This window comes from Heteronotia binoei, chromosome 2 (assembly GCF_032191835.1).
Source record: "Heteronotia binoei isolate CCM8104 ecotype False Entrance Well chromosome 2, APGP_CSIRO_Hbin_v1, whole genome shotgun sequence".
NCBI lineage: Eukaryota > Metazoa > Chordata > Lepidosauria > Squamata > Gekkonidae > Heteronotia > Heteronotia binoei.
The window spans coordinates 176,682,273-176,694,435 of NC_083224.1; the positions used below are offsets into that span (position 1 = coordinate 176,682,273).

At 47.1% G+C, this 12,163-nt stretch overlaps 1 protein-coding gene across 1 annotated transcript in view; it reads right to left on the minus strand.

Annotated features, from left to right (window-relative positions):
• The window catches only part of GNG7 (G protein subunit gamma 7), a 145,097-nt gene that overhangs the window by 23,942 nt on the left and 108,992 nt on the right, over positions 1–12,163 (minus strand). The window contains exon 3 of the mRNA XM_060232523.1: positions 9,947–9,974. The gene's annotated coding sequence lies outside the window, so the exon portion shown is untranslated. The remainder of the gene's footprint in view (positions 1–9,946; positions 9,975–12,163) is intronic.

Below are 12,163 nucleotides of genomic sequence, written 5' to 3' on the forward strand. Positions count from 1 at the left end.
CCAACAGGAGAAAGGTGGAGGTATAAATAAGTGACTGGAAAGCCCAGGCTAGCTTGATCTCATCAGATCTCGGAAGCTAAGAAGGGTCAGCCCTGGCTGGTATTTGGATGGGAGACCACCAAAGAATACCAGGGTCATGACGCGGAGGCAGGCAGCGGAAAACCACCTCTGAATGTCTCTTGCTTTGAAAATTCCACGGGGTCACCGTAAGTCCACTGTGGTTTTAAGGCACACACAAGTAAGTATGCAAATAAATCACATGCTGCTCCAAAGCTTCTGACTGGCTGCTGTTAGAAACAGAATACTTGGCCAGGTGGATCCAATTTGGTCTGATCCAGCAAGGAACTCTCACATCCTCAACCCAACAGGCGCTGCAGCTTCACCCTGACTCAGGAATCAAGGCTGTGTTTGGATTTCAACAGAAACGTTCAGCACTTAAAAAGCAATCTCTAATGCCTTGCTTTTGGAAGCCGTTCCACGGCATCACAGAATAGAATTAGTTTCACTATCAGCATGCCAAAGCTATTGCAAAAGGACAGGCAGTGCTCAGGTCTGGCTCTTCTGAATCCTAGAGCCCTTTCGACCAGAGGAAGATTAAAAGGTGGATCTTTGCTCCTCGACTCAGCAGGACAAAGAGAGCTTGAGTGTGTCAGAGCTTTGGACAGTTGCCTGTGCAACGCAGTCAGGTTGGTAGCAAGTTACTGTAAAGTTCCATTGCAACCACTAGAGCAGAAAGCTACAAGAGGGTTATTTCTGTGCCTCCTCCCTGGTCTTCCCTTTTCCTGAAGGCCAAGCCAGGCAACGGTACTGATGAAAACCACTTTCCAAAACAGTGGAAAAACTACTTCTAAATTAAGCCCCTGTTCAGCAGCCAGGAAGAAAGAAGAAAGAAAGAAAGAAAGAAAAAGAAAAGAAGAAAGAAAGAAAGAAAGAAAGAAAGAAAGAAAGAAAGAAAAGAAAGAAAAGAAAGAAAGAAAGAAAGAAAGAAAGAAAGAAAGAAGGAAGGAAGGAAGGAAGGAAGGAAGGAAGGAAGGAAGGAAGGAAGGAAGGAAGGAAGGAAGGAAGGAAGGAAGGAAGGAAGGAAGGAAGGAAAGTTGTGGCATTCAGAACCCAAGGTGGTTTAGAATGACATAATTATGGAACAAATGTCTAATCAGCACCTTAGAGAAACCAATCAGATTTCCATGGTATGACCTTCTGAGACTCAAAGCTTCCTTCTGATATTGATGAAGGGAGTTTTGACTCTTGAAAGCTCATACTATGAAAATCTAGTTTGTCTCCCTAAGGTGCTGCTGGACGAATACAGCTGTTTTATTGCATACCAACACAAATATCCTCAGAAACTAGTTTAAAAAAATATCCTAAATGTACACATCCAGAAAGCAAAACAAAACACCCTATTTAGTGCCAAAATGTGCACAAAACAATTGAGGCAGATGAAATCCCTGGGAGCTCAGGATACTGAACATATCTGGTTCAATCATCAAATTGTTTAGACATCGTTTATCTTGATTTCAGTAAGGCTTTTGATAAGGTTCCACACACTATCCTTTTTGACAAGTTGGTAAAATGTGGTTTGGATCCTGTTACCATAGGGGGATCTGTAACTGCTTGTGAATGGTTCCTCATCCTGTTGGAGAGAAGTGACAAGTGGAGTGCCTCAAGGATCTGTCCTGGGACCTGTTTTGTTCAACATCTTTATCAATCTTTATCTTTAGCAATGATTTGGATGAAGGAATAGAGGGAATGTTTATTAAATTTGCCGATGATACTAAATTGGGAGGGGTTGCAAACACCATAGAAGATAGAAACAGGATACAGGATGACCTTGACAGGCTGGAAAACTGGACTAAAATCAATAAAATGAATTTTAACAGAGATAAATGTAAAGTTCTGCATTTAAGTAGGAAAAATCCAATGCATGGTTATAGGATGGGGGAAACTTGTCTCAGCAGTAGTATGTGCGAAAAGGATCTAGGGGTCTTAGTGGATCATATGCTGAACATGAGTCAAGTGTGATGCAGTGGCTAAAAAGGCAAATGCAGTTTTGGGCTGTATCAACAGAAGTATAGTGTCCAGATCATGTGATGTGATGGTATCGCTTTACTCTGCTTTGGTAAGACCTCACCTGGAGTTTTGTGTTCAGTTTTGGGCACCACACTTTAAGAAGGATATAGACAAGCTAGAACGGGTCCAGAGGAGGGCGACAAAGATGGTGAGAGGTCTGGAGACCAAGTCCTATGAGGAAAGGTTGAAGAACCTGGGGATGTTTAGCCTGGAGAGGAGGCAGCTGAGAGGTGATATGATCACCATCTTCAAGTATTTGATGGGCTGTCATATAGAGGATGGTGTGGAATTGTTTTCTGTGGCCCCAGAAGGTAGGACCAGAGCCAATGGGTTGAAATTAAATCAAAAGAGTTTCCGGCTCAACATAAGGAAGAACTTCCTGATAGTCAGAGGGATTCCTCAGTGGAACAGGCTCTTTCTCGGGAGGTGGTAGGCTCTCCTTCCTTGGAGGCTTTTAAACAGAGGCTAGATGGCCATCTGAAAGCAATGAAGATCCTGTGAATTTAGGGGGAGGTATTTGTGAGTTTCCTGCATTGTGCAGAGGGTTGGACTAAATGACCCTGGAGGTTGGACTAAATGACCCTGGAGGTTCCAACTCTATGATTCTACGAATTGACCCATCATTTGCAAAAACTACCAGATTTTCATATGGCTGCTTCACACTGAACTGTTGTGAGGAAGGAACCCTGTTGTTCAGATACTGCAACAAGGAAGGCCCAGGACACCTTTGCTTCTGGAGCCTGATCCTGCAAGGCTCTTCTCTGGTTCTCAGAAAGACAGGAGAAGCCATTCAAAACAGCCTCCTGAGAAAACAAATCCTGGAACCAGGGCACTGTGTCAGGATGTGGCATAGATGGAGAGGGGGAAGCGTCTGGAGGCCCTCCAGGTACATCGATAACATCCGACTTTTGTTCCGGTCAAACTTTCAAAACTAGACAAACCAAAGAGGTTGGGGGGGGGGGGCAGGAAACCACAAAGAATGTGCTGGGAACCAGAAGCTGCAAGGCAGTGCAAACAGATCTGGGACAAGGGGAGAGATTCCCAGACCAACACCCCCCCTTCCCAACAACCTTTGCTGGGCCGTGCAAGCACAGTGCAGAGTTTACACTTGAAAGTGAATCCCAAACAAGTGACGCAACAGAACGCCAGACGCTGCTGCGAAACCATGGATGAGATGTCTAGACTCGGAAGAGACTGAACACCAGAAGCTGGACTGCCTCGGCAGCATCCTGCCTCAAGTGACCCCACCCCTACCCCTTCTGGGACATGGACATTCCAGGATAAGCCTGAGCGTCTATCCAAGTGGCGCGCAGCGTGGCTGGCGGAAGGCTAAGAAGCAAAGCCATCCGAGGCAAACCGAGTTTCTGTTTAGCTGCCGGGATGGCAGCATCAGGCCAGCTCGACGGAGCAGCCCTCAGCCGAGCGCCGCTTGCAGGGATTTCCCTGCTCAGTCGCGGCAGCCAGCAGACGTTTGTCAAAGGGACTGAGTCAGAAAACATGTACTTTGGCTGATGGGAGCTTTCCAAGAGCACCCACTGGCGGAGCCAAACAGACACAGACTGCAGGCCTCTGACTGTACATGACATTCTGCAGCATGACCGCAGCAGCCAAATCACCCACTGCTGAGGGTAAAGAGCAGGCAAGGCTGTTCCTGCTAAAAGGACAGGCAGAGAATGAGGTCTGGGTGAGGATTCCAGCAGTCAGGAGCTGGGCCATAAAGCTGCCCTATGCAGAATCAGGCTGCTGATCCATCTGGCCAAGCAATGCCTCCTAACTGGACAGGCTCTCAAGCAGAGAAGGGCCTCTCCTCAACACCTGAGACCTAATCTGAGTAGGTTCAAGACAGACAGAGAAAAAATAAAAAGGAACTACTACTTCACCTAATGGGTAGCTGACCTGTGGAATTCACTGCTACAAGATACAGTGAGAGCCACTGGCTCAAAAGGGTCTAAAAGAGAGCCTGGAAGACAGACCTGTTGACAGCTATGATAGCTGCGTGAAACCTCAGGGTTCAGAGGCACAATGCCTCTGATTGTCAGAAGCTGGGCAGCAGCCAGTATGTGAAGTTCTGCCTTCCACAGGCCACTACTGGTCCCTGTTGGAAATAGGATGCTGGCCTAGATGGACCACTGGTCTGATGCAACAGGGTGGCTCTTATGTTCTTAACACAGCATCATAGAGTTGGAAGGGATCTCCAGGGTCATTTAGTCCACCCCCCATGGGTGCACTGGGTGCAGTGACTCCACCCAAGAGGAGCAGAAGGGGAAAAAAGGAAGACTTCACCACCCAAAGCATCCCTACCTGGAAGTGCAAACGCCTCCAGTAACCATACACCACAGAAGGAGCAGTCTCCATGGAAAATGAATCACCACAACTCAACCCAGCCTCCAGCAAGAGAGAGGAAATTATACAAGCAACCTTGTGTGGCTACAGAGGATGACTCTAGGAAGTCACAGAAGTCACTTCAGCATGCAACTGGATGTGGCAAGTGACCACCTAATGGGGACTCTGTAAAGAGACAGAAGTACGTTGCCTCCTTTTTAAAGCAAGAGGTTTTGGACAGATTTTGGAGTGCCGAGAACTGAGTTAACAAGTGCTTTCCTTGCAATCACTAGGCAGCTATATCTCTACACAGTTCTTCACCTGCCAAGGTCAGATCATGCAAACAAGACCATGGATGCATTTTTCTCTGACCCCGTCTTCTGAACATGCCTACCCTGATTCCTGACTGAAAGCCTAGCTCTGAGCAGCAGGTGAAAACATTCTCACCCTTCCACCTCCCTGAAACTCTGCCAGATTTTTATCCAGTGGGCTGTATCCTGCTACGCTCAGCTAACGGCGGCACCCTCCTCTGATGCAAGAGCCTATGCTTCAGTTTACAATTGTTTCTACAGTGTTTATAATTGCACAATAATATTTTACTATGCTTTTATACTAGGTTACCACTAATTGTCTCGAGAGCCGTAGCCATCAGTGTCGGATAAAGATGGTTTTAGAAGAAGTGGAAAGCGCTATCAAGTCTCAGCTGACTTATGGGGACCCCGTAGGGTTCTCAAGGCAAGAGACGTTTAGAGGCGATTTGCCAGTGATCCCTCTAAGCTGTGGAGTCTTGTGAGCAAAAATTTGACTTTGTGAGCTCCTGGCATTAAAGTTTTGAGCTACTGCATACATTAGTTTGCTCTAGTGATGCTTTAGGGCCATCTTTCCTGAGCTAAGACAAAAATGTGCGAGCCGGAGGCTAAAAAACTGTGAGCTAGCTCATATTAACTCAGTTTAGAGGGAACACTGTTTGCCACTGCGTGCATCTTTTTCTTTGTTGGTCTCCCATCCAAATAGTAGCCAGGGCTGATCTTGCTTAGCTTCCAAGATGACATAAGAACATAAGAGAAGCCATGTTGGGTCAGGCCAGTGGCCCATCCAGTCCAACACTCTGTGTCACACAGTGGCCAAAAGAACCAGGCGCCATCAGGAGGCTCATCAAGGGGGACAGGACACTAGAAGCACTCGCACTGTGCCCCCCCTCCCACAAGCACCAAGCAGATCTGATGAGATCGGGTTACCCTGGGCTATCCAGGTTACGGCAAAGATGATTTTACGGCTTTTATAATTTCAACTCAGGATCCTCTTTCCACTTTGGGGCAGAGGAATGGAGTTAACAATGCAAAATCTGTGTTTTTTAAAAAGAGGTGGGGTGGAAAAGTGAAGGGAGGCCTGGCAAAAATTAAGATCACTAGTGCTAAACTCCATACTATGCCTTCAGTGCACAGTATGATTCCAGCAGAGGTAGGCAGAACCAGCATTCAGCCTCAGAGGCTGCTCTCAACTCAGCGACTGAGGAAAATAATCAGGCTGTTCTCCACCAACACTGTGCCCTGTCCCCCCACAGCCTCCACTGCTCTCACTCTACTACAAAACAAGGCACAATTGATTATCCTACATGCTTGGTATTCTGCTGGGACAATCCAATATTTTCCCAGCTAGATTTTTTTTATCAAAGCTGAGGGCTGAGCCACAGTGTTTGTTTCTTACTGGTTGCCAGGCCCTGAAAACTGTTTTGCCAGCTAGTGCTGGACCCGTGGACACTGATGTCCCAGAAAATACAGGAGATGAGCTGCACAGACAGGGTGGGGGAAAAAAAAACATTACAGGAGGTGTCAGCCTGTTTAAGAAAACACAATGGAGCCTCCCGCAACAAATTAAAGGCTTAACAAATTCAATGTGGCCGAAGATCTGTGCGGCACGCTGAGTGAGAGGCGCAGTGTGCAAGCCCATCTTGGTTTATTTGAAACTTTTGCACCATGCCTTCAATCCAATACCACCAAAACACAACCACAAGTGTGAAAATTGACTAAGAAAAAAACTCTTGCATCCCCCAAAGCAGGGTCTGGGCAACTCTAAATGTGTTACATCTTTAAGACTCTGCAAAACTCTGTTTGACAAGCAGGATGGGCTAGGCCTGTAAAAAGGTACAGGTAGTCCCCTGTGCAAGCATGTAGCTCTGAGCAAAGCCTGACAGCCTTTCTTTTGCTACTGGGCATTGGCAGCCAGGCTTCACGCATCCAAGGATTTTTTTTTGGGGGGGGGGAGGCGGAAGAGGATGCCAGATGCAAAGGAGAGCAAACAACAAGAACTGATCATGGTCACACGGGATGCCAGGGGCCAAGAGCACGCGTGCGGAATCAAAAGCTCTCTTATTTGTTACCAGGACAGACCTACTCAGCGCCATGCGGGACCACGAAACCCATGCCAGGAATGCTGCTTGCCATTTCGAAAGAGCTCCTCTCGTCACCCCGCATGGACAACTGCTCTGACCTTCTTCCCGAGACCCTCGTCACATGAGGCCATCAAAGTGACCATTTGCCCTTTTGTAAGACAAAAGGGGCGCAGAGGACAAAAGCCACGGGTGCACGCAAGGCAGCCTTGTGATCCTTCCCTCCCTCCTTCCCTTATGTGTGGCACTCTTGTATGTGTCTAATTTTGGGGTGAGGAGTGGGAGGCAAACAACCCGCAAACAGCTCAAAATAGAATGGCCACAGAGCCTAGAGTTGTGCCCCCTCACCGCTTCATTCAGCCTCCCACGAGACCGGTACTGCAATCTGGAGGAAGCAGTGATTGCTCTGCACTTGTCATGGTCATCAAAAGCAATTATCCAGCAAATTTTTTTTTAAAAAATCACTTTCTATTCCCCCCCATGTGACCTTGAGGGCCCTGGGCCAAGTTGTTTTCTCATTAGCCTTTTCGGTAAAAACCAATGACTCCAACATCATGTGCTGATTTGCAAGCTGGGAGCGAAGCCCACACTGGATTGTGGGCGGAGGGAGGGGGGAGAGGGGAGGGACACAGAAGAGAAGAGAGAGAGAGAGATTTCTGCCATCCTTTTTGTCTGGAGAACAGGAAGAGCAGTCACGCTGGCCTGGCTGGGGTTCAAAGCCTTGAGACTGCAGACGCTGAAACAATGTCAAGATGGAAAGGAGGAAGCAGATGCTAAATAAGGAAACACTTGTGCAAGGGGGGAACAGGAGGCGAGAAAGTGAGAAAAGGTGAGCAATCAGTTCTCTAGTGGACTCGCTGAACTCAGAAAGAACCCATAGGGCAAAGCCAGGGAGCCTTAAGGAAGTGACCACAACTATTTCCAGGGGATCCTACATATGCCCTTTCACTTATAAACCTTACAAAGGCTGGCAACAAAATGTGGTTTATACTGGGGGGAAAAGAACAGGAATCAATACTTACTTAAAGCCAAAAGAACAGATTGAGTGAGTGAAGAATAAGAACATAAGAGAAGCCATGTTGAATCAGGCCAATGGCCCATCTAGTCCCAACACTCTGTTACACAGTGGCCAAGAAAAACCAGGTGCCATCAGGAGGTCCACTAGTGGGGCCAGGACACTAGAAGCCCTCCCACTGTGCCCCCCCCCTCAAGCACCAAGAATACAGAGCATCACTTGCCCCAGACAGAGTTCCATCTATATCTTGTGGCTAATAGCCACTGATGGACATCTGCTCCATATATCCAATCGCTCCTTGAAGCCATCTATGCATGTAGCTGCCACCAACTCATGTGGCAGTGAATTCCATGTGTTAATCACCCTTTGGGTGAAGAAGTACTACCTTTTATCCATTCTAATCTGACTGCTCCACAATTTCATTGAGTGCCCACAAGTTCTTGTATTGTGAGGAAAGGGAGAAAAGTACTTCTTTCTCTACCTTCCCTATCCCATGCATAATCTTGTAAACCTCTGTCATGTCACCCGTCAGTCAACGTTTCTCCAAGCTAAAGAGCCCCAAGCGCTTTAACCTTTCTTCACAGAGAAAGTGTTCCAGCCCATCATTCTAGCTGCCCTTTTCTGGACTTCTTCCAGTGCTATAATATCTTTTTTGAGGTGTGGTGACCAGAATTGTACACAGTACTCCAAATGAGGCTGCACCGTCGGTTTATACAGGGGCATTATGATACTAAATAATCAGAAACGCTTGAAAATAAAATAGTCTTTGCTGGGCACCTGAATGTGAATGGGGAAGATGCCAGGTAGTCCTTTTGAGGAAAGGCACTCCTCCCAAGGCAAAATATCCTAACGAAGAGGGCTCTCTCTTGATCAACACCTGCCGTGCATACCTAGCTGAGCAAAGGGGAAAGTTTGCTTCTTGGTCTAGGCCAAATTACAACCTGGGTTTGCTCCAGGGAAGTCCTTGGAGCAATCTGGAGCCCCAGTTCTAGATGTGTTGCTTCCTTTCAAGTCCTGTTTTTGCAAGGCTAAAAAAAGAAAGAAAAAAAAAAAGAAAGAAGCCCAAGAAATTCATCCTGCCCAGATCACTGAGGATCAAACAGCATCAAGCAAAGAGTTGAAAGTTACTGATTATTCTTATGAAAAATGGCATATGATCATTCTTATGAAAAATACCAGAAATGGAAACTGATGGGCTGTAGATTCAGGACAGAAAAAAAGGTGCAGAACTAACTTATGGAATTCACTGTCAGAGGATGCAGGGATAGTTATTAGCTTAGACAAACTAGCTTCTCACAAAGGTAGAGCCAGTGGTTTAGTGATTTGTATCACTTTGAACAGACTTGGCCATGAGATCTCTTGGGCCTCTCCCTCAGGATAACTAACTGGAGGAGAAAGAAGTCCACTGCCTGAAGGTACTTGGGGGGAAAAAGTGAAGGCCAAAGCGTAACAGAACAAGGGAGGGGGATGTATCAAATAAAGGGGACAGGATTACTAAATGTGGCAGAAACTGCAAGTGATTATGAGGCAGGGTCCCCAATTCCTGAGATCCCTCCCTGCAAGCACTGAAGACCAAGCACCTTCTGTTAGAATGGAAAAATTTAAGCCAGCCGCACAGAATGCTGAAAGCTGATTGTTGTAGAACTCAGGCCAGACGTTTCTTTTGCTCCTTTTGGTCTTGAGAAGATGGAGAGTGTGCCCAAAGGCTTCCTGGGGCCTGCATGTGCCACTGCCACCCTTCTCCCCTCAGGGAGCTGTGGTGAGGGAGAGATGGTACTTTGCCATTTTATGATTGCACTCCTAGGCAAGAGAACTGCAAGCATCATCCACTGTATTTATTCCACTCTTCAAAGTGGCTGACAGCAATGCCCTGGAACATGGGGCGTGGTGACGACAACACGGAATGCTCATGAGCATGTTCAGAGTGCTCCTCTCCCACAACCAAGCAATTCAGATCTGAGAATCGAAGGGAAAGGCAGGCTTCTAGGGCAGTCCAGGGCAACCCTTCCTTTTGAAACCAGTAGGCAGAAAAACCAAATTCTCGTCCCATTGTCCAAAATCAAAATATTTTTCTGATACAATGAAAAAAAGAAATGAAGATAGGGAAGTGCATAAGAAAGATACAGGAAAATCAGCCTCTTACATGCACTTACCTTTCTTTCCACTGTTCTTGGGATAGTCCTGAAAGAAAAAGGGAGAAGGAGAAGATTACTTTCTGTCTGGAAGGAATACTCTCACACAGAGCATGCCCAACACCAAAACAACAGGCAGTGGATAAGAAGAAGATGATGATATTGGATTTATGTTCTGCCCTCCACTCAAGAATCTCAGAGCGGCTCACAATCTCCTTTATTTTCCTTCCCCACAACAGACACCCTGTGAAGTGCGTGGGGCTGAGAGGGCTCTCACAGCAGCTGCCCTTTCAAGGACCACTCTTGCAAGAGCTATGACTGACCCAAGGCCATTCCAGCAGCTGCAAGTGGAGGAGTGGGGAATCAAACCCGGTTCTCCCAGATAAGAGTCCGCCCACTTAACCACTACACCAAACTGGCTCTCAGAGTATCAGGCAACAATCCTGAGATACCTGGGTTCGAACTGCTGTTCTACTCATGGAAGCTCACTGGGTGACCCTGGCCCAGTCAAATTCGCTCATCCAAACCTCCCTTGCAGGGTTGTTGTGAGAAAATAGAGGAAGAGAGAATGATACTCTAAACTCCCCTAGGGTTTCCACTGGGGAGAAAACGTAGGATATTCGAAAGCATGTCATCCTCATGGTGGAAGAGCTGGGGAATAAAAACCCAGGCAGGCAGAAGCCAGTTTTGGCAACAGCACCAAGGATGATGCTAGGACCATGCTGTCAAAACCAGAGAGTGCAGCTGCAGGCTTCTGAAGGAACTTTGGGCTCTGCAGTGCACTTCAAAGCCAGAGACTCCCAAATCCTTTTCTTCTCAACAGCGGGAAAAAGTGAGAAACGTTCATCTGCAGAAAGGAACTGAATTCTTCCTCTAGGACAGGGGTCCCGAACCCCTGGTCCATGAACCAGTACCGGTCCATGGCCTGTTAGCAACCAGGCTGTGAGTTGTATAATTATATATTACAATGTAGTAGTAATAATAATAATATGACATTGGATTTATATCCTGCCCTGCAGTCAAAATCTCAGAGTGGCTTACAATCTCCTTTTACCTTCCTGCTCCACAACAGACACCCTGTGAGGTGGGTGGGGCTGAGAGAGCTCTCACAGAAGCTGCCTTTTCAAGAACAACTCCTGCGACAGCTATGGCTGACCCAAGGCCATTCCAGCAGCTGCAAGTGGAGGAGGGGGGAATCAAATCTGGTTCTCCCAGATAAGAGCCCGCACACTTAACTACACCAAAATAAAGTGAACAATTGTATTGTCCTAAAACCATCACACACATATATGGTGGAAAAAACTGTCTTCCACAAAACCGGTTCCTGGTGCCAAAAAGTTTGGGGACGGCTGCTCTAGGATAGCGACAAGAGCTCCCAAAGTAGCATTCTCAAAGTGACGTTCTCAAAGAAAAAGAAGTTTTAGGAACTGCTTTCAGAGCCCCTAAAGTTGGTGGCTTTCTTAAAATGAGAGACTGGGAGTTTCTGATGCCCTGCTGGTTTCTTGTTTTCAAAAGACAGGATAAAAGCTAATCCCTTTTTCTGTTTCATCCCAGGAGCCTCCAAGGCCCTCTGAAATCTGATTTGCAACCAGCACCATGAGGTCTGATTAGATCTGCCAGACCCCCTGATCTCCATTTTGAGTGCAGCTTTGGGGGCTTCACCAAGACCAACATGACCTGAAAAACATATACACTGCTCTTTTTGGTACTTCTCATCCATCCTGATTAAGAGTTTTGGGGAGACTCAAAAGCTTACACTCACTTTTCAGGGCTAACCAAGCAGCCCAAAATAGCAAGCTATTATTACCATCTCTGTGGTGGAAGTGTATGTGGGTGGTGGGACTAAAGCTAAAAGAGAGAGGGTTTGTCTAAGGCAGGGGTATCAAACATGCGGCTCCTATCAGGTCCCCAAGTGATTGGCTGTCATCTGCTTCCTTCTCCCTCTCTCTTGCTTCCCTCTGCATCACAGGTTGCTTTGGCAGGCTTGCTCAATTGCACAGGAGCTACAGAGCAAAGCCTCTATTTTTTCTATTGGCTGAGGCTCCTTGCTTGGGGAGGAAGCAGGGGGGCGGGAGGCAGAGCTTGCTTTGCCAAGCTCTTTCAGTCGCAGAGCTATTGAGCCAAGCCTCTCTTCCTTCAGGTCCCCTGGGGAAGGAAGGGAAGATCCAGAGCTTCTTTTGCCCAGTTCCCTGGATCCCACGGGAGAAATACAAAGAAAGCACCTTTAAGACCAATGAG